A 23,791-nucleotide genomic window follows, 5' to 3' on the forward strand; every position below is an offset into this window, starting at 1 on the left:
TGAGGAACTTTGACTCTCACTTCATGTGATTTCACTCTTCTAATAAACTTGAACTAGGACTTAAAGCTTAAAGATTCTTTTCAAAGGAGATCCCACCAAAACATACCATCAAGAATAACTTCAAAATTATTTCATTACCTGTGGCAATGATGGCAAAAAATATATTTAGTCTTTTCAGCCACAGCTCTAGGGATGGCAATGTCGGCCTGTCTGTCGGTCAGGTCCACCACTTGGGTCCAGACAGACAGAAATATCTCAACAACTGGACAGATTACCATGAATTTTGGTACAAAAATGAATGTCCACCATAGGATAAAGTTTTCCTTCATTGCCACATTCAAGTCAAAATGCTTGTTTGTAATTGCTTTATGACTAAATATCTGCAAAACAACTGACAATGAATGAAACCCATCACCCTCAGCTGTACTTTGTGTTTATTGCTGATTTGAAAATGCTAGCATGCTAAACTATTGTGATTGTGAATATGTTAAACATTATACATGCTGAACATCAGCATGTTACCATTGTCATTGTGAGCATGTTAGCATGCTGATGTTAGCATTTAGCTCAAAGTACAGCTGTGACTCACAGAGAGTACTCACAGAGCTGCTAGCATGGTTGTAGAATCTTCTTTGTTTTAGATTTTAAAAATGTAATCCTTTGATTCTAGGAGCCCTACATTTGAAAATAGGTGATCCAGGGGCTCAGCACCCTAATTACATAATTAGCAATACTAATTTGTTGTATGTATTGTAACATACATGTTACTATATATAATGTATATCTACATTTTCTATAAAATGTCTCATAAGGTCCTTGCTTGACCCATACTAGGGACTAAAATATCTTAAATTTTTACCATTCTTTCTCTTAATCTGTCTCTTGCGATTTCCCTAACTTTATGGAAGTGCAATATTAAATTGCTGGAGCTCCCCTTTAAGAACATATACCTAATTTAATCATTCTTTGCATGCTTTTATCAGCCTTTTATAACTGACCTAATTAAATAAGACGCACATGCTTCATTTGCATGTGACTTCAATGCATAAGGCGGGCAGTACAGTATGTAGCTTGGATTTTATTAAGAGTTACTGTCAGCCCTAATGATATCATGGCTCTGTCGCTGTGGTGTCCTCTGCCTGTGCAAACATATTACACTGAGGCTGTTTTCTGGGTCAGTAAGTTAAATATTTTAGATGGTTTATTTTTAGACCCGTCTGTTCCCGCTTTGCGAATGCTCTGTGTGTGTGTGTGTGTGTGTGTGTGTGTGTGTGTATCTCTTACTCTATCTGTGATAACTGCAGGCTGCATTTGACCCACTAAGTCATCTTCACATGGCCCCTGGGGTTGATCAATTGAGTGTTGTGTGCAGAAAGCGGCTGTCATAATTGGTTGCCAACTGACTAGTAATACTTCCAACAATATACAGGACATATGTTGGCTGTTTTGACATTAAAAGTATTGTTAGTATAAGTGTAACGTCAGTATCTACTCACAACCTATCGGTTAGTATGTTTCACTGTGTGCTAGTTTCCAAAAGCTCAGTTTTAGATGCTTTTGCTTACTAATCAATAAGCCATTAAAAGTCTTAAAACACCATACCGTTCCTTAGGGAGCTGTCTATGTATAAAAACCATGTTAATTACCAATCTTCTTTTATAACTCTTTATGAGGTTGCTTACATCTAATCACTTTACTGTGACTATAATCATCCTGCACCACAGTTTAAAATATTCAGTGTGCTTAGTACTGGTAAACTAAATCACATTAGATCACTTGTACATGGCATTGAACTATCAGGTTGCAAGGAGGGCACTGTAATTGCTGCAGAGATGGATGGTCATTGAACTGTGAAAAGCAGACAAGTTTTCCACAGATTATGAGAAACAGAATGATTGGAAAATGCCCAGGGGCAAAGGTCCCATGATAGTTGTTGACCTTACCACATATGTGGAATCAATGCAGGGCTCTGTTGTTGACCTCAGACGTTCTCTGCAACACATACCACTGTTCTGTTTCCTAAAGACAGCACTCCTGCTCATACTCCTCCATGCTCCATGCATTTTCGTGTCTAGAGTTTCTACGGAAAACTGCCTGGTAAATTAAGCCAGGATTAAAGGATCGATATCTCACCGCAGTCAATGTTTTTGTTTGCTTGTGATCAGTCATTACCTAAAAAAAGAATTGGCAATAAAGTGACAAGTAATATTATTTAATATATTTAAAGTAGTATACCTTTGATTAGCTACACAAAAGTTTTTATTACAACTGAAATATTTAATAAATCCAAATGAATTTTAAAAGATAATTTTTTTGCATTTGAAATTAAGTTAGATTTACTAAATATCTGGATGTAATTGATGTGGATGTATTAAATATCTAGGTTCAATCAATTTGGTTTAGTTAAATAATTTAACACATTTCAGTATCAGAACACTTTGTTACCATACATGTATTATTTTCCCTGTACTCAAAATCATGTCTCCTCGTTGACCTGATTTATGTAAGCAGTGTTAACAGCTCATTGTACATCAGTAAACCTTTTTTTAAAAATATATTTTCTGCTTTTTGGGGAAGGATCGAACTTGAATAGCATAAAATTTACACTGATTTGAAAGCTATGCAAATCTCAATTATTTATTTTTAATTCATAGGTCCTGAAACTGGCTATGACTAGACATTACTGCAGTACAAGGTTTTATTGAATTAATTACTTGTCTTTATGATATCCTTTTAGACTTTTTCAGGGTAACAAAGGAAAAACTTAACTCTGTCAGAGCTTAAATGATGGGAACCATCTTGACTATCAGTCTTCTAAGTAGATGCCACAATGTTTATGTTTATTTTATCTTCAAAAACTGTTTCCAAATAAGTTCTATCCTTGCACTCCATCTGCAAACGGACTTGCAGCCCTTCCAGGCAATGCTACAGGGCTCCATTGTGCTTCTGCCAAGCTTTGACAGGGTCCCATCCAACTTCTCACCTGCAGCATTGTCTGCCCGGGGAGTTCAGTGCAGAGTAATTGGGAGCTGAGATTCCAGGACAAGTTTCTTTTTGTCCATTTTGTGGGAATCACTGACCCGGATGTGTGAGGTCACAGCTGTGGTAATTGGTGATGCAGCTGTGTGTGTATTTGTGTATGTGTGTACAGTACAATGTGTGAACAATTGTTCTGAATTACAGAACACAGTGTATGGACAGTATTAGCAATGTGTTCATTCTTGTTGCAGGCTAGTGTGTGTGTGTTAGCAGTGTTAGCGCATTTTGTGTGAACGAGTGAGAGAGAAAGCACAAAGAGAGAGTACTGGTTCTAGGGGATTGTCATTGTTGGCATGTGGTGGTAGCTATAAGGCAAGACTTGAAAGCTATGGATATAAGAAGCTTTTTAAAAAAAGAAAAGGATGAAGGCAACGAGGCGTAGGCAAGGCTAGAGGAGGAGAAAGGGTTATCTCCTGTTGCTGTAGCAGAATGAAAAAAGATGGCTCTCTGTACCTTTCTAGTCTTTGCGACCACTCAAAGCACTTTTACACTACGTCACATTCAGCCACTGATGGCAGAAAGCAAGGCTAAGCCAAGTGAAAGGAAATAACATTTATAGATTATAGATATACGCATTTATCCACTGACGACACCGGGAGCAATTTGGGATTCAGTGGACAAGAACATCTCAACATGTTGCTTGGAGAAACCAGGGATCAAACTACCAACCTTTTGGATAGTGGACGGCCTCTCTACCCTTGAGGCACGGCCACCCCTAGCTACTCTCAGCTATTCTAGGGTGAGTAATTTATTCATAAGGAGAGCAGCACTCCAGTCCAGAAGGTGGCGGTAATGCATCTAAAAACGTTTTCTTTATGTATGCTGGCGGTGTGCATTTCTTAAGTGCAAATATGATACAGTAATTAATTGTGGCAGTTAAAATACTGAAATAAATACAGCTGATGAATTCCAGCCCGAAAACTGATAAAAACCACCCAAATGCACTAAAAATATGTTAAAATATGTGGGGACAAAATCAACCATTTCTAAATGTGGTCCCCAGTGTAAATGACACCTATGCCCTGAAGCATACTTGTGAAGCATTGTCATGTATTCCTCTCAGATGGCTAGCGAGCTAGCTAGGAAGCTACCAGGCTAGTTCACTTTCAATAGCAAGCAGAAATGTCAATCTAGCAACAGATCATCACCATATATGTATAAACAATGTTGGGCAGTAACGGCGCTATGTGTTTAACTACATTTCTCAGTAGCTTGGTGGTAGCGTCGCTGTTTTCTGAGTCAAACAGCTTTTCATTAACAAAGCTCTTTTATTGACCAAGTAGCGCGGTAGCGTCCACACACATTACTTTTTCCTAAGCATTTCTGAAGGATCAGTAAGTGATACCTCCGCCACGCACGGACCTGCATGTGCAGCCGGTGGAAGCACTTCCATGTGACATCATGTACTGATCCTTGGGATGATGTCTGCGACTTTGCTGCAGGGGACACGCTCGACTGAGTTTACTTTCTACTGTGATAGTTATTGTAACACCTCTTGTGAGAAGGAACAGGATCCAGCCTGGACACCTCTTCCTCTAATGAGGAGGAAACTTTCATATGTAGTGGCAGACATTTGTTTCCATGAGATGAAATGAGAGATTTCTCTCTCTCTCTCTCTATTACCATGAATGTTTAGGTAAACATGTTGCCAGAGCACAAATTCACATATAAACAATAAAAAAGATATAATTAATAAACAATGAAATGACATTATAAAAACTAAAGAAAGAGGAATAAAAACACAATATAGGCCTACGTTACATTACAAATATTAATTAATAATAATATTAATGATAATAATGTGATAATTAAGTAACTTTATACAACCAACAATGGTTCTCCGTTTGTTGCATGAGGAAATACATTTAGCTGCAATGATATGGCAGTAAGTAGGAGAGTTTCTGTGTGTCCGATTTAAACTAGGTCTATAATGTGTGTATATATACAGTATACTGTGTGTATGTGTGTACTGTGTGTAGACCTAACTATAAAATATTAAATTTTAATTAAATTTAAATTAATTAAATAAATAAAAAATATTACAGTTATATATATAACTCCTACCAACAGGAAAAAGGCATAGTGAATAGTAAAAAGGTACGCAGAGAATGATGCTGAACCCTTTTCTGGGGCTTGACATCTGTGTAAATAAGGACCCATAAGCGTTTTCTAAATTAGCGCTCCTACCTGTGGCATTTGTTCATGCCTCCCAAAACAACACATATGAACGTTAACTATGTTACGTAAGTCACGTATGACTTAATTCACGTGACATTAAACACTTGGTTAACGTTCTGAAACGGTCGCAGTTTGGTTAGGTTTAGACAACCAATAGGTTTTATAATATGTTAAATGACTTCCTCCTTTGCTACTGTTGTACTAAATACTATAAACAAGTACTGTATGGAATATAGTAAGATGCGGCACAAATTACCTATATTGTCATTTTTCTGGTGAGGACAGTCTTTAACAAACATGTTGAAATCATTTCCTTTTTTATAAAACGTTTGAAAAGTGGATTTTTTAAAAATATAGTGTGCATTATTTACATCCATTTTTGCTTGCTTGCTGTCTTCTTCTTCCCATCTTTGGCTGGTGTTTTGCTACAATCCGACATCAGGATGTACAATACAAACAAAACAGGACACACTTGTTAAAACACTGCTCCACAGCACTACTTTACACTACCTTTAACAAAATTTCCACACCTTTGTGAAGCTTGAAATTCAATATACTTCTACCTGAAGTTGCTCATAATTATTTGGGGAAAAATAATCTCAGAAATGTGATGAACTGAGTGCCAGTGTTGTTATATTGCATGTTACACCTGCTGCTGTGTCCATACATGTTTTTCTTAATTGTTGGTAATTTATGTTAAAACGTCTTTTGATGATTTTTGTCTCTTCTCTGTTAACATTTGATGCAGTTTTAGCCTACTGGAATTTATTCCCTTCAATTTAAGAATATTTTTCTTTATATTTACTGGAAATAGTTTCTATTTCAAATGAAAAACAGAATATTTTAATTTATAAACTTTTTTTATTTTCTGATTGTTCAATGTCCACCAGTTAAAGGTTGGGTGGTGGTGGGGTTCACAGTTCATAAGACATTTAGTTAAATATAAATTATATAAAAAAACAGTAAGGAAGAGATGAAATGTGCAGTATGTATTAAATGCATATGATGCTTTGATAAAAAACAATTGCATTGACAATTAATATTAGGTTAAAAAATGTAACATTTGTCTGAACGTAACTTCCTGTTTTAACGATGCCCACTTTCAGTCGTCTAGCCGAATTCAGATACTGAGACAGATCATTTTGTCGGTTGAACAGATACAGATAATGACGTCTCACTACGCCTCTACAATATACACAGCAAGCAATTCTAACTGTTTGCCATAAATACTATTGTCATTATGGCAATATTACCTTTAATATGACTCGTACTTGTCATAAACAGCAAAAAATTGCATTCTTTTAAAAGAAAAATTTTTTTGCCAATAGACAATGAAAACTTGAGCCTGGACACAGTGACCTACATTTGGCCCTGAAACACCATCCCACGTTATGATAGGTGGCGCTGACACCGGCCTCTCCCCCAACTGACCACCTGTCAGTCTACACCTAGCCTGGGAGTCTACTGACTGGTCTCCATGGCAGTTGTTCCCACTGTTGCAGGCCTGAGACCCCACCACCTGTCATGACTTCAGGGAACACTGATTGTAACACTTCTTTTCCTAATTCTGTTTTCCTCTTGAATGGAATAGTCACTAATAGTGTACGAGTGAGCCATCGCTCTGGGAGGATTTAGCTTGGTTAAAGCCTGTAATATTTTGCTCTAGCTCTTTAGTAGTTCAGCATGATCTGTCCAAAATCCTTCATTGAGAGATAGAGACATGATTTCCCAGACGGAGACTAATCCTATTTACATTATGGGTCCTGTATAACAGAAGATGTTAACAAGGTTATGACCCACATCTGGGCCAATTTATTGGAGCTAGTAACTTAGTTCAGACACATGTTATTGTCATTAACAAAGCAGTACTAAAAAGTAAGAGAAAAGAGTTACATTTTTTAAAAAGTCATCAAAGGTCAAACTTGTGATAGCATGCCAAGATGAAGAAAAATGTTCCATTTTTGAAGAAATGGGTGGTACATACTTTATTTTTAAGTATCTGGAAAGTATTACTCATTGAGATTACAGTATATGTGTGCTTTCGGGTTGTTTTTTTTTACCAGGTGGAGGGAGGTTGTCCCAATTTATTTACAGGACAAACTACAGATCAGAAAGAAAAGTGAATTGTTTCTCAATTATCCCTTTTGTTGTCCTATAGGGAGAATAGACCCTCAACTATTTCTTCCAGGGAAAAAGATGAATCTGTCAGATAATCTTTACTACAGCCGTTGTTGTCAACTTTCAAAGTCATTCTGTTTCTGCTTCAAAAGATAAAAGATGAAAAGAAAAGCAGGGCCACAAACAGAGCTACACATAATGACAGTATAGACCTATATAATACAGCCTATATACAGCCTTGACTCAAACTCATTCAACACTCTGATAAACAAGGCAGATTTATTGTGCTGGCTGTCTGTGTGTATACATACACTTGTCGTGTCCACAAATTAATCAAAACATGGGAATGAATTTTATCCTCCAAAAACATTTTTGAGGATAAATATTTCAAGAATTAGTATAGGACTGGGACACAATGTCAGCCTTTAAACAAGACAGGGTCTCCCAGCCATTCCTCCAGGGACACCACTGTGACCTTTTCACATACAATGTGTGTGGTAGCACAAGTAACACAACTTGTTCTGTGATGCCCTCCAGGCTGGACACCAGCATGCAGTCCGTGTGTGACACACATGCAGAGACACAGTGTCCCTCTGATCCCTGGCTGAAAAACCCTGTGACATTACAGGAGAACAGTGGTAATTCAGAGTTATGAAACAACAAGGGATCAATGGGAAACCCTCTTTTCATCCCCACACAGCTGTCTGAATAACCACCTACAAGTGTCTGAAATGCAAATATCCTTATGTTTATCATTTTGAGTAATGGATTCAACACTGTAGTCTCTAGTCAAACAACAGTGTCATCAAAGTGTATGATATAGAACTAGCACACATAAACTAACCTCTCAATAACCTCTATAATTAGTTTAGAACCATTGTTTACAAACATATACTAAAGCTATGTCTCTTCACTTTGAGGAAACAGCCACATATTATGTCATTTTAATTCAATTTCAGAGGGACGAAGGTAGTCAATGTCTTTGTGTCCATGTCTGTCCTATTGCAAGCTAAAAATGTGCTCTCCTGCACTGTTATTTCCTTTATTGAATTTGGGAAAAAGTATTACTGCACTGTAATCATAGTGTAATTGTATTTCTACTCATTTATTTCTTTGTCCATTTGTAGTTTGTCTTTTCAATATTTTTTAAATCTCATTTTGTTCAGTGGTGGTTGATTTTATTTTCCTTATTTATTTTGCTTTAAGATGCTCTAATACATTTTTTCACCCTAGGTAAAGCTCTTTGAATTTCCTCTGTGCTATTTAAATAAAATTGCTTTTGCTTCACATATGGCTCGTCATCAACAGACAGACACATTGTGATAAAATTTGGGATTTTCCAAGCCTGATTTTAATCTAAACCTGATTTTAATCTGTCCTATCTTCTTCAAAGGGATTAAGACTGAATTCACACATTGTTTCTTTGACCTTGGACCAGCCAATCATTTATTAGCGACATTTTTTCCTGCGTTTAGTGATAATGCTGACTGCTCTGAAAACACAAAAAGAATGTTACGCCATGTGTTATCTGTTTTCATTTTCATCCTGCTGAAAAAGTATTTTACTTCCTAGTTCAACATTTGTGACGACCCATTGTGCTGTTAAGTTTGTATTTCACTCAGAAAGTGGAAGCCAGTAAACTAGGCTTAGCTTAGCTAACCTTAGCACTGAATCCTATTTAATTTTAGTTCATGTTTTTTCAACACCTGCAGAGTCATTGTCAAGCTCCTGCAGACACAGTCCTGTGGTTGTCCAATATAATACAGATGCCAGCCAACATCAGCTGTCTCTGTTTCATGTTGTGATGGCAAAGACGGTCAAAACACACACCAACAGATTGTCCTGTTACCTCATAACTCCATACATAACTCTATGATGTGAATTACAACATGGCGTAATGTACAGAGCAACATACAGAGTAACATAAAGAGTGCAGATATTACAAATGGAATAATGATCACCAGCTTCAGATTCATTCATATCTCTCACTGCAATGTAACTGCATTCCCATTGTTATTGTTGCTTTATTCAAATTTTGCATTTTCGCTGTTTTATTTTATTAATCTAAATCTATTTTCCTATTTATATATTTTTATCCTCTTGTGAGACTTTTATGTCTTGTTTTAAGGGCTTTTGATGTTTTACATAAAGCACTTTGAATCGTCCCTATTGTTGAAAGTTGCTATACAAATAAACTTGCTTTGCCTCTGCATTTTGAGTTATAACTCAACCAAGACATTGTTCTGCCCCCAGAGATGCTCTGTCTCAGAGAAATGTTTGTATAACTAAGATGCCACTCTGCCCCTCAACAACAAGGCCATCGAGATGCCCTTGACCCCAAGCTGCTTTGCTGAGGCTGCAGTCATAGGCTGTGGTTGTACTGAGCAGCTCCCTGGAGTGAATGTGTGTAAAAGTACAACCATGAGGTATGGTGGTGCTGGAAATGAGCATCCATGCTTGGAAAGCTGCTCTCAGGATAAAGGTAAAAAACTCTTTTGCACTGACACGTGACTCACAATTTCCTTTAAAAGGTCCATTTATAGAAAAATAGACATCCGCTCCTTGCACTTTTCTTTTTTGCATTGTACCTGTGGGATATGAATAAGTCATTAGAGGAAAGTCTTTATTTAAGTCAGGTTACTCCCCAGTTCGAAGGGGAATGTGAGGGGGTAGTTTTGTCCCATAAGAGGAGCCGTTTAAAATGTGTTTCTGTTGCTTTGAAATGTTTTTTGTTTTGCTTAATGTGGGAAGTCTGTCAAACAAAAGGAGCATACACCACTATGTAACTTACAGGAATTCAATATAACATACATATAGGTTTTTTTTTATTAAAAATATTGATGAGATTTTTTTTTTTGTTTCTGTGTATTGTGCAAATGGGGATGTAGTAATACAGCAGACCTGTTACATTTTACCTTGAGTCTGATTGTAAAATGCCCCAATCTGTCATGTTTTTCACTAGTCTAACTGTTGTTTAAATGTGCATTATTTGAGCAGCATCCAATCAGACCTGGAATGACAGCTCACAATTTTCTAAGAAGAAATAGATAAAAAAAAAAAAGAATAATCCAGCTAAGTAATAGACTGAAAGAACAGACTGGATCTGGCATGTCTTACTGCCTTGTTGTGGCATGATGACATCTAGAGCCAGTGCTAAATCAGATTTGACAACATAAGATTGGCCTGATAGGGCAAGGGTACAGCTCCTCTCAAAAAAATCCTTACTTTTTTTATTTTACACCCCTGGGGCCATATTTAACCTGAGCAAGAGCAATATAAATTCCACTACCAGGTTTAAATGCAGGAAAAGTATGTGTATTTTGTTAAAATGTTTTCTCTAACCTCAGCCATCACCTTCTCCTCTCTGTCTGTCTGTCAGCTAAGCACAAAACAGAACCATGATCATTATGTGTTGTGGTGACCGATCTGTGACCCCACAATGCATTCTCCTGTGCCCTCCTGGGTGTGCCACGGTGGGAGTGGTTAAAAAGCTACCACAACCTCTGACATGTCTGGTGGGGTGTTATGTTATATTCACAAAAGCATTTGTGTGTGTGTGTGTGTGTGTGTGTGTGTGTGTGTGTGTGTGCGTGTGTCGTTGTGTGTACTTAGCACACCTTTAAACTCTTCATGTTACCTTTCTACATGATGGCAGATCTCTGTGGATTTGCATGTACCATCTAAAAAGGTATATAGGGTGAAGGACAAGGTTAACATGTATGTTCAGATGATCAATGTGTGTGTGCCTGTACATGTGGGTGCTTTTCATGTGTGCAGATTTCGACAGTAGAATTGTTTTGAGTGGATTTGCGTACACTACAGCGATGATGATGGAATTATCTGTGTGTAGCATTGGCATGGTGTGTGCAGTTTGTAGTGTGTGTGTGTGTGTGTGTGTGCATTATTCTGTGGTCTAGCTGCCACTGTTCCTAGCTCCCAGGGAAATCCGTGACCAAAGATCCTCAAGTTTAGGGTTCATCTTCAGTTCAGAGAGAGGTTCAACTGCCGGTCATCGGGCCACTGTTAGAGCAGCCTCTCTCTCTCTTTCTATTCTCCACCCCCCCAATTCACACACACACACACACTCTCCCTTTCTTTACATACAGCTCTCTGTTTTATTCAAATGCTTCTCCTCTCTGTTTCTCTCAGCTGATCTTTTGCCTTCTGTTTGACCCAGGTTGTGTAGCAATCAGGTGGCAAAGTGAGTCTACAAACACAAGATGTTTTTTTTCTTTCTTTATTCAAACATACATTTTACTATCTTAGCTTAGAACAAATTGTCTTGATATGGCTGACAAATAAGTAAATAGATTGAGTAAAAACATATGAATATAATAACATATAACATATGAATGTCCTTCACTGCCTGTTGTAAATTGTTTATTAAACTGACTGTATTTATCTTAATATGTTTTTCCTCTGATTTGTCTTCTTCAGCACATAGGACAAACAGTTTGTCACTGAAAGCCAAAGGTTTTGATTTGTTGGCTTTAATTGACTCAACTTTTTTTTTCAGGTCATTTATCCACATAATATAAATGAACCTGAAAGCTTTTGTTTTGTTCTTATGGTTGGAATTTTGATGAGGACATAGTCCTTTTCTGCTTGACTAGCGTGTGCCGTGAGCCTGATGACCATTATAGCTGCAAAAATTTAATCAGAAACCCCTTTGTCTCTCATTACAGGAAAACGACAACCTATCAGAGCAGCTGCCCTCAAACAAAGTAGTGCCGAGAGTGTTGGGACTCGATTTGAGAAGCCTTATTTGTGGACAGTGCCAGGCAAAGTGGCCAACCTGACCTGACTAACAAGATTAAAACCAAATACATCAAATTACATTCAAATGCTAAGAAACATTAAATTCCATTGAGTTGCACATTGTCTAACACACTGATTCTATTTAATTTCACATTGCAATGTTTTATTAGTAGTATCAGAAGCAGTAGCAGAAGTAGTACTAGTTGTACTTGTTATAAATCAAATTACTTTATCCTGAACAGTCCAAGTACAGGTTTTCAAACAGAGATCTTTTCACTCATTCATTTGACAGATATTGAGTTATTTTGTTTATGTTAATACAGTCTCAGATCATCCATGTCATGTGTGAAAAATGCACTGTATAATTAATGCTTTATGTATGTTCTAAAATATCAAAAAAATGGTTGAATCACTTGGTTGAATTTACTCTATTTGAATGCATAGCTTTTGGAGATTAACTATTAATTTCCTGGCGTTTTTTCTTGTCATCTGAAAACGACCTCCATAATCTTGCTCTTGGGTGAAGTTCATCACCAACTTTGTAGCTGAAGAGGAAACTCCCCAGTGGAAGAACAACTTTATAAGTAAGTGCTAGAGTAAGTACTAAATTGAACTGTAGTGGGTTGGCGTTACAAAATCACAACCAATATCACAGTGAGCTTTGTCATGATATACAGTGCATGTTTGCTTGCTGTGCTTACCCCCACAACCAATGCACCTCCCTGCATGTCTGCTCTGATGTGGCCCAGCCTGTTAAGCCAGCCCATTGGCTTTGATCCAAGAGGGATAATGCCAGATTGAAGGGGTTAGAGGCAGGGTAAGAGTTTACCACATGATACAGGCAGGACGTGACACAGGACAAAACAAACCAGTCACACATTATTGGCTTAGATAAGCTGAGACGCCTCGACTTTAAATATGTTGCACTGTCTGAGAAGTTGGTAAAAATATGAAGTGATAAAACATAGTATTAGAGGCATTATTGTATATTCCAAAACCTGTCCACAAACAATACGTCTACTACACAACACTACTGTACACTAGTTAGTGTTAGATAATGTAAAACATATTTAATAGTTTTTCAGCTGATAATATATCTTTGGTTTGACTTTGTTTGTATTTCTTACATAATCTGCTTGTTAAAAATTAACCACTTGAAACCTGGGATATAATGGCTGAAATAATGGAACTTTTTAAATGATGGACATATTTAGACATTATTAGTGTATATATGTGTACACACACACATTTTGAGGATGAACTTTTTCAGCACACTCATACAGAAACACTGGAGTAGACCTAGTGTATCCACAGGGAAATATAGAAAGTTATTAGAAAGAGTGACTCTTTGCACAGGCAGCTTTTTGCATAGTTAGACCAAACTATGGGCTCAGCAATGGCACCTGGCGATGAAACCATCTTATCAGAGAACAAGCTCTGCTGCCTCTGCTCTTTGGCTCCCACCGCGATATCGTATTGCTGAGTCTCACTTTGCATGAGAAATCGAAGTGCAATCCCGTTCTTTCTGGCCACTGCCCGCGACCTTTGTCAACCCAGCGAATTAACCTAAAGGCGTATCAGCTATGTTGGCCCTTTTCTCCTAGAGCCTGTCCTATTAACTGGGTGAGGAGCACAGTGAGGGTCACACTTAAATAACCTTATCTTGTAATTGGGTTCAAGGTTAAGTGACCCTGGAGCATGGAGGTCTGGGGGTTAAGGTCACAATGTCAGGCAGAAGGGGGAGCTTTTAATCACCGATGGGGCTGGAAACCAAGGCCCAGGCTTCTGCTATCTGGCTGGGCCGGAGACCCGCTCACCCCCATCACCTCCATCCTCACCCTCATCCACATCCCACATGAAGCTGTCGATGTATGCTGGAACAGGGTGGGGTTTAGGGGGTCGAATAGAGCAGTTGCCAGGCAACCCGTATTCAAGCCAAGGTCTTGCAAGCTTTTAACCTTAGCACAAATCGATATAGACAGCAATTGGGCTAATATTCATTGAGCAGATGGGAAAATTAGGTGCAAGTCTGCCTGCAGGAGAAAGAGGACAGACATGCTGTTGGCCTAACAGTCATAGCGTCATAGCAAAGGATGACAGGGAAATAGCTCTGACAAGCTTTTTAGTGAAGCGAGCTCTTGCCATATCCTTCTTTTTATCATGCATATCACCCTCTCTCTCTCTCTTTCTCTCTCTCTCTCTCTGTGTCATCCATTCACCAGTCCTCTGCTCATCTGCTGTAATATATCCAAATAGGTATTTGTATCCAGGCATCCATGGTTTGTTTATATATATATATATATATATATATATATATATATATATATATATATATATATATATATATATATATATATATATATATATATATATATATATATCACATTTTATGTCACATTTCTTAGGTTATCTTGTTAAAAAAGGGCAATTTCTTAATTTTTCACATCTGCTGTGTGCCCCCACACCCCCTGTCTCTAACTCCTTTTCTTTTAGAGAGGGAGATGGATGACCACTGGTGGAGGGGTTCAGGCAGAATGACCCATAGACCTATCCATTGCCAAGGGCGAGGAAATAGCCCAGATTAAAGAGCTTGTAAATAATGGCCCATAAACATCTGCCTGTTAGCCTGGCTAATCCATCTCAGTCTCCCATCTGGTCCTCTCTTTCTCTCCCGCTCCCCTGCTTTTGATTTCCTCATTGCGAACGGTCCACAGGGCAAATGCATCATCAGACCAAAGTCAGTCATATTCCAACACAAACAAACACTGAGATTGACCCTCAGGTCGTGTACAGTTCAAATCCCCACCAGCCACTCCACACATGACTCAACCCAAAGACAACAATGGAGAGCATTAGCTTTGTTTTCTTTCCTCGGGTTTCCTTCCATTTATTTGAGCCTCAGTAAAGTATATTGCTTTACTACATTAGCATAAGGCAAATGTGACTACATGTATGTATTTATTTACAGCTAAAGCCATGAATTCCCCAAATTATTACTGATTACAGCTGTTTTACAGTCAACCCTTCACTATGCCAGAATCAAACCTTCGCTAGCGCTCTTGTTAGCATTGTCTCATTAGAAACCCGCCCTAATTAGTGATTAGGGGTTGTTAATGTCAGGCTCCCAACATCTGCTCCAAGGGCTGGCCACTTGCACTCTCTCAGATCTCCTACCACAGCAATGTGTGTGCAAAAAGTGTGGCTAGAGCTGTGTGAATAGACCCCTGGCACCATTATTAACCACCCCAGTCGTGGCCTGACTGCAGGTGGCAAATCAGACCAAACAAAGGGCTGATTGCAGGCAGACTGAGGCTGAGCTCTCTCCAACAAATCATGCATGGTACGACATGGTAAATGCTTTGCCTTTTATGTTACATCCAAGGTTCAAACAGTTTCGCTGTTGCTAAATAGCAATTACATAAGCATTTTAAAACTTGGACAGTCTTAAATGCTTCTCAGGCCACTAATACTAGTTAAAAACTAGTTTGTTTAACTACCAAACACAACCTTGATATATCAACTTCAATGCTGATGTGGGGAATTTGTTACCAAATGATTGCATATAAGCTTATAAATTTACCAGACCGTTCTCATCCCAGTGTGTCAAATACCAACGCTTTCAGAAAAAGTGACAAAGCATAGTTATTTGAAGCAAAAGGTACCCTTCAGCATCTGTATGAGACGCCCTCATACAAACCGGAAGTGCTAGCTAGCTAGCTACATTTGTGTTGAAGGCGTGGGCAGCCCTCTGAAGCCCCCTACCCTTACCATAACCATCAGAAATGTTTGTGCCTAAACCTAAGTCAGCGACTTTATGCATGTCGACCGGGTAACCCTACAGCCAGGCACATCGGCCGTGAGCAGTAGGGTTAGCCTCCTTTGTGTTTTTGCGACGTACCAAACTGCGGCATTTCATACAGATGCTGAAGGGTACCTTTGGCGTCACATAATTACACTTTGTCACACTGTCTGAAAGGATAGGTAATGACGCACTGAGATGAGAATGCATTGAATTTACACATCCAGCAGTTATGGAGCAAAATCATGTTCCTGGATCCCCAGCAGTCCAGTATACACTTTTTTAGGTGTTGATCACAAACACAGCAAAAAAATGTCTGGCTCTCAAGCTGCCCCTGTGTTCCACTGCTGGTTTCTTATTGTGTCTCTGTCTGACATTTGGTGCTGAGCAGGTATGAGCAGGTGCTTTGAGCTAAGTGCTATAATGATAATGCTAACATGCAGCCAGATATAATGCATTGTATAAAAAAAAACATTTTTAAGCTGATGGTGGCACTACAGGAAAATTTATGTGACATACAATTCATCCTGAATAAATGTAGAAAATTTCATGGCAATCCACCCAATAGATGTTGAGATATTTCGGTCTCAGACAAAGTGGTGGGCTGACTGACCAACCTTTTTACTAGCTAGTGTGGCAAAAGATTTTTCTTTGAACGTAGATATTTTTATGATATCAGGATCTCTGACCATCCTTATCTATTAAAAACTACAAAGCTATAGAGTAATGAGAAGTATATGTGATGAAATTTACATAGAGGGGCACATAAAATCTATCATATCTATCATGTGTATGCTCATAACTTATTCAGTTATGTGCTTACCTTGGCAAAGCAGCTCCTTGGTGTCAGAAGGAGTGGTATGAAAGTAATTGTTATGTGCAACGTATGCAACATGCGTGAAATGCAAGCTTGGAGAATCACCAAATAATATATTGATCCCATTGAACTTATTAATTGTCAAAGTAGCAATCTTGTCCTTTTTGCAATTGTGCGACAGTGTGGCATGTAGACCAAGTATCAACTTCGGATATCTCACAAGGTGAATCAAGACCTAGGCCAGACTTTAAGCTGCATTCAAATCAAAATTGGCCCCAAGTTAAAACAACACAAAAGCTAAAGTCAAGCACCTTGCACATAATCCCCTATTTTAAATGGCTGATTACCAAAAACAAAACAAACAAAAAAATTTTTTATTTATATTTGTTATTGTATGTTATATATTTTCGATTTTATTAAAACTTAAATTAATTGTGAAGCTTCTGTCAAAAAATAGTCAAACCTGAAACATCTATAGTTCTCTAGGCTCTGACCAGCTTTTAAAGATATCGCATGATGAGTAAATAACACTGGAATAATCCTCAGTAGGTATAAAAATCGTAAGAGCTGAGAAAACACCAGCCAGTTTTGTAAAAATGTCAGTCAGGATTGGACTGAAATTAAGAATTTTTGTTCCAAACAAACTTCCACAAACACTCATTTGCAAAGTAGTCTGTTCAGAGATGGTAGTCACTCATCATTCTGGTCTAGTGTGACTCTCAATGTCACAATAGACAGCACACACTAGCCTCACCAAGACATATAAGTTTGAATGAGAGGCAGGTAAGCAGATTTTCCAGGCAGGTGAGCTGCAACTAAAGCCTCATGATCTCACATCACTGAGAGGGACACTGGCCTTCACTTCTTAAATGAGCCCTCTAACCTCACACTGTCAAAATGAGTGATATACCATCTTAGCGCTGGATCTCACTCAAGGTAAGGTATCCAATGATGGCACCTTATGTGTCTTGCTTTTATGCATCTCAAAATTGCAGCATATTCTTCTCTAGATTGTTTAAATTTTCATAAGTCATCATTCATTTCATTCTGAAACCTTTTCCCTCAAAATCACCATTTCCTTGCTTCCCCTTTTAAGTCATGCTTAGCTTAAATTTATGAGCTGCCATTTTTGACCTAGAAAGTGACCCCACACCTTAAACACATTCCAACGGAGCCAACACATTTATTTGGCAGATAAATCATTGCTTACCAAATGCTGGTGATGTGCAAGGTCAAAGTTGTGGAAGGGCATTAAAATGGAATCACAGAGATAGTGGGTCAAGCTGAGTGCCAACATCAATGTCCTATGAGTTGGTGCTTACACACAATTTAAATAGAAATTTCCATTGTTTGCATGCATTTACCTAAATGAGGTGGTCATGGAGCAGGTCACCGGCAGTATCTATCATCATTTATCTACAGTACGTGTTGGAAAACATCTTGACTCAACAGATGTTGGTCAGTTGAATAATCCTCTCATGTTTCCAGCCAAGTTCGAACAGTTCTCTTCTTCCATACTCTAGCACACAGTAATTAAAGTAACAGTCACACTCTAGCAGCATAAAACTGACATGTTTATGAACCTAGCACTCTTGGGCCTGTTCACACTACACCTAAATGTGCCTGTAACTCCCAGAATTAGCAGCAGTAATGAAACGTGCAAAACAGATAGTAAATGAGCTCCGCTGGACATGAATGAGAGATGACTTTTAATGTTTTATGCACAGTGATAATTGTGCAGAGCTATCAAATAATTTTATTCTTCTTGAATTCAATGGCTGGGCTGGCAGATCTCAGTTCAGCTTGATCAAACACTTGTTATTTAAGTTATCTAAGTTATTTTTAACTATACCCACTTATCCTGTCCAGGGTTATCTCAAAGCACTCTGAGCACGCGACAACCAGGCTAGAACATTTTTGATGATTGGACGAATTGCCAATTTGTTTTATTTAATTCTTGCTTTCGACAATATCTGTGCATGGAAACTACGGTATGGTTAAGGTTAGGGAAAGATTGTGGTTATTGCAAATAAAATATGATTACAATGTGGTTAAGGTTAGACAAGTTAAACACAAGGTTAGGAAAAGATGTCATGCTTAGAATTAATGAAAAGTCAAATGTTATTGAGATTATTAATGCGTGTGCCGGAACATGAACAGCAGTCTCAGGAAAATCAGATGTGCTACTATCCCATCCATCATCTGGACACAAATTTTGAGGTGCGTAATTGTGAGCTAAGGGGGTTACATCTTGGAGGTATCACAGGGCTGACACATAAAGACAGACAAATTCACTCCAACAAGCAATTTAGACTCATTAATTAAGCAAATCTCCATGTCTTTGGACTTTGAGAGGAAACCGGAGCAGATACAATTAGAAAATGGAAATCCCATTCAGAAAGGCCATTTCCTAACAGCAAGAAAAGTATGTAGCCTTCAGAAGTACATATGTGGGCATGCAGAGACACATAACATGAGCAGCTACAGTTGGTGACTTTGATGAGCCCTTTGATTCCCTAGTCCTGGTGGCCTTTTTGTAAGACAATGACCATGTAACTGTTATGTCCCAAGTTTGAGTCCGGCCAGGGACCTTTGTTGCATGTCATCCTCTCTCTTTATTTTCCATTGTTAAGAAAAAGATACAACAGAGAATGAACTGTTAGTTGACTGCTTTATGCTTGTCTGACAACATTTTACTCTGATGATATTTTGGAAGGACCTCATCTCCTCGTCATGAACACAGCACTGCACATGATGGTTGCATAATGATTATGCAATTCTTATTTTTTCCATTCAAGCCTTGTTGCTAAGTAAGCTAACAAATTCATTCTCATTTACACCTGTGTGGTATTTGAACTGCAAGGTATGTTTAATTGTTAACCTGTCTACATATCCACAAGGATGTCTCAGATGAAATGTGCTGCCACCCCATCTAATTCCTCATGGGTGGCGGTTTAGGAGGGGATCACCAGGGGATGCTAATTTGATTTGTCTGACCAATCACCCAATAGGCCGGCTTATCCATGACCTCTGAAACTGTGAGTTTTCCAGTTGGCTGATCAGGGCAAGAACCTTCACTTGACCCCCCTCAGCCTGTATGGTAATGTCATTTACAAGGGAGAGGGTCACTGTTCGGGGGAAAAGATGTTGAGTGAGGCGATGCAGTCCGAGCTCAAGGCCAGTAGCCTCTCTGTATCTTGTCATGTCCAAAATATAACTGATATCCAGAACAACGGGAATCTGATGAAGGCCTTTTGCTGTATAGTTTCAATGAAATTCTTAAATAAATGTGTGTAAATGTAAGTAATGGAATGGACAAGGAATGTATGCAAATGTTTTGCCATGCTAGCAGCGTTGTTGAGACTGAAATATCTCAAGAATTATTGCCATGAAATTGTATACAAACATGCATGTTACCCAGAGGATGACACCGGATGGTTCTCCACAAAAGGAGCTGTAATGACTTTGGTGACTTTTCATCTAGTATCACCATCCCATCACAATTCATGTCCAATACTTGCAATCAGCCTAAGATGTATTTTGTGTTTAGTGCTAATTAGCACAACAATTTGCTAACATGCAAAAAGGAAAGTGAAAGTGATAATTGTTACCTGCTAATCATCAGCATGTTAACACTGTCACTGACATCTCCATCTACAGTACCCTTCTCTCTACAGCATCAATCCGACAAAAGTCATACACAAGCATACATGTTAGAGGATGTGGTTAATCCCATGCCAGGTATCGTCAATGATAGGTAGACAATAAAAGGGATTTCCTGGTCAGACTATAAAGCCCTGTGAAAGCATGCGGAGCTTTACATGGAAGCGCTGTGATCAGAGCACTGGAGCTCAATTAGCTACTGTTGATGGGGCGGAGGGCAAGCAGAGGTCCAAATCCTCTCTTGCAGGCCCAGCTGGGGGGGATTAAGAATGGTTCCTGTCCCGTGGCTGACCTCTTCAAAGCCTGCACAGATGTCCTGATCCCCCTCCACACACCTACCAATCACTAACACACACACAGACACACACACTCAAATACCCCCTCTTCTCAAACTCTCTCTTGACCCCACAACCAAAACAAAGCACTCAGGTGACATTTCTTATCACAAGAGCACTCACCCGCTCTTTGAATTGGTATCTCTGGTATCTCATCTCCTCTGCAGTACATCTTTCTTTCTCTTTCTTGGTTTCTCCGTCTTCCCTCTGGTCCTGACAGGGTTCCATCCCAGTATCAGCTGTCCTTTGACACTGAGCACGGTCAGATTTCTGAATGACCTTAGCATGGGAGAGCCTATCACTCTCAATACTCTGCTGCCCTTAGGTTGCAGTGTGTTTTCAAATGGAAAAACCAAGGTCAAGAGGCTTCAGCAAAGACAAAGTGTGAGTGAATCACACATCTAAATCAAAAATCAACACTTAATATGGAGATTGCTCAGACTCTGAGGTCGTGGTGGTCCTTTAAGGTTATGACTCTTTTTTGGACTATACGTCATGTCTTGGTCAAAATAATGGCCACCCAATTGGAGCTTCATTTAAGGCTATGAGGGGCATGACGGACAATGAATGGATTAAATCACTCTAGAGGCCACAATCCAAGATTACTTTCAATCAGTAAAATCCCGGCCAGATCTTTTCTCAAGAAGATGCAATTTGGGGTAGCATGGGCTCTCCTACAGCAGACAATTGGATTCAAATAGTGATGACATAAAAACAAAATGAAAATTATTAGCTTGTTCCAGTCTGTTTCTAATAGATTACTGTCTAATTAGCATTTTTTCTGTAACTTTAGTTTTAGCTACATTTTAATACATAATGAGATATCTCCTCATGCAGAATAATGGATGACACAAAGCAAAAAATAAACTCAAAGCAAAATAATCTTCTGCTAATTCAGATTTAGTGAATAATACATGGTGATGGCGGTGGTGAATTCTTTTTCACATCACCAATAAACTTACAACATTTTCCTCCTTGCAGGAAATATCTAGTCGCAAATTTTGAAATGGTTTGTTTTATCATTTAATTTGGATGGTAAGAAGAGGCTTCGAGGATTCTTGAAATATCTTCAGAACAGCTTTTACACAACCTTATGGGTTTTTCAAACATTAGGAGATTTTCATTTTAACAAAAAACTAATGCTTAGCTCTGTGACTCAAAGGAAGAGGCACAAATTGGGAGTATCTTATACCACGGCCACTTAGGCCTACCTCAGGTCAAAAATGAGACGCTATGTTCAAATTATCATCCACTTTTTATAGTTTGTTTTTAGTCATTATAACCCTACATTAGGTCTGTTTTAACAGTGACTTAGCAGGTCTGTTTGCAAGTTGCAGCTGTAGCATGCTTTGCTATATATACCTGTAGTTTTTTGTACACTGATTAATAATTAGATTTTTCAAAGACATCATTACTTCATGTGTCTCTGAATGTACCTTTAAGAATGAGCATGTTTCCGAAGCACGTGGAGTAGAATATGTAAAGCATCTTTTTGTTTCAAGTGGTCATCATAACAAAGTGCCAAGATTCAGATGATGCCTGTATGTTTTGAGACCCTGCCTGCTGACCCTTTGAAATATCTTCTCCATTTTATCAGCCATCAGCTCCTCATCTCTTCTGCTCATCCTCCAATCTGTGCATCTTCAATTTCCACTGTTACTTCTGCATTCATCGCATCTGCCGCTCCATCCCTCCACCTCTCCCTCCCCTCACTCATTACCCCCCACCTCAGCGCAAGGCTGTCAGAGTTTTAGGGATCCGGTGAGCTGTGAAATCGCACAAATTGCTGTTGCTTTGCGTCTGGCCCAGCAACAGAGGGGGGAGACAGACAGAGAGAGAGAGATTTTATGCTTCAACACTTCTGAACCTGAATCGCCCCCCACCCCGTTGCTGCCCCTTCCTCCCCTTATTCACTCAGACATGGACAAGCACACGCACAGCTGCAAGACAGCATATCTACCCACTACAACCCAAATACCTCCCTCCAACACACATACACACACACACACAAATACATAGTCAACTTCCTCACCCCCGCCATCACCACCACCTCTGAACATGTGACCGCACCACCGCCCTTGCCACACTCACGGTAAAGACACCTCCACCACTTTGCTTCAGTGTGCGGGTCACTTCACAGAACAACTTGACGAGAGCCTGCAGCCCTCGAGAGGGATAAAACCCCTTTTCAACCTGAGCAGAGCTGTTTCAGCCACCTCTACTAGAAAAGGAAAGCCCCCCACCCCCAACACACCACATCATCTGAGACAGGACAAAAACTGTCAGAAGGTCACAAACATACATGTTGTAACTATTTTTGCACTCTTTACTATTGTGTTGTTTTCCTTTTACTTGTTCCTGCTAACAAGTATGAGCCACAGAGGGTGGACTATTGGCATAACTTCTTTCGATAGCAGCTATTATTCTTGGATATTTATTGTATCTTTATTTTAATTGTTCATAACTGATTAATCTAGTATAATGTCCACAATGTTCATTAGAATTTGGATATCACAGACCGTTAAGTGCAGTGAAACTTCCCAATTCTAACTGCACTTGTCCAGAGTTTCATAATTTAAGTGTGAAATTATGCAAAGGCTGTAAGACATGATGGGATCATTAACAAATAAAAATAGTTAAATAAACAAACATTAAAATTCAAAGACAAATTGAGGAAATAGTAGTGTGGACATTGTTTGTAAGTTGAAATTTGAATAAACACAGTACCTGAAGTACTTTTGGGGAACTGCACCAACAACTTCTCATTACTCATGAGAGTGCCATGTGTCAGGGATTCTGTTATCGCAAGGACATGTTTGCACTGCATTGTGTTCCACAACTCTCTTTATGTGCTAACTATAACAAAACTATACACATGCAGCAAAATAAATACATACTGAGTCACTGGCTTGGGGGAAAGGGCTTACGCACAGTGCAAACACTGCAGAGTAACTCCACTTTACATGCAAAACCATCTATACTGCCCTCCAGTGGAGCAAGTCATCTACTGTTACACACAGAGACTCTGCAATGCAGCCTCACACAAAACTAAACATTTGCTTTTTATTCTGCATTTTTGCTATC

This window comes from Micropterus salmoides, unplaced genomic scaffold, assembly GCF_014851395.1.
Source record: "Micropterus salmoides isolate LMB-PRFRI ecotype aquatic unplaced genomic scaffold, ASM1485139v1 Ms_hic_scaffold_11, whole genome shotgun sequence".
Lineage (NCBI taxonomy): Eukaryota > Metazoa > Chordata > Actinopteri > Centrarchiformes > Centrarchidae > Micropterus > Micropterus salmoides.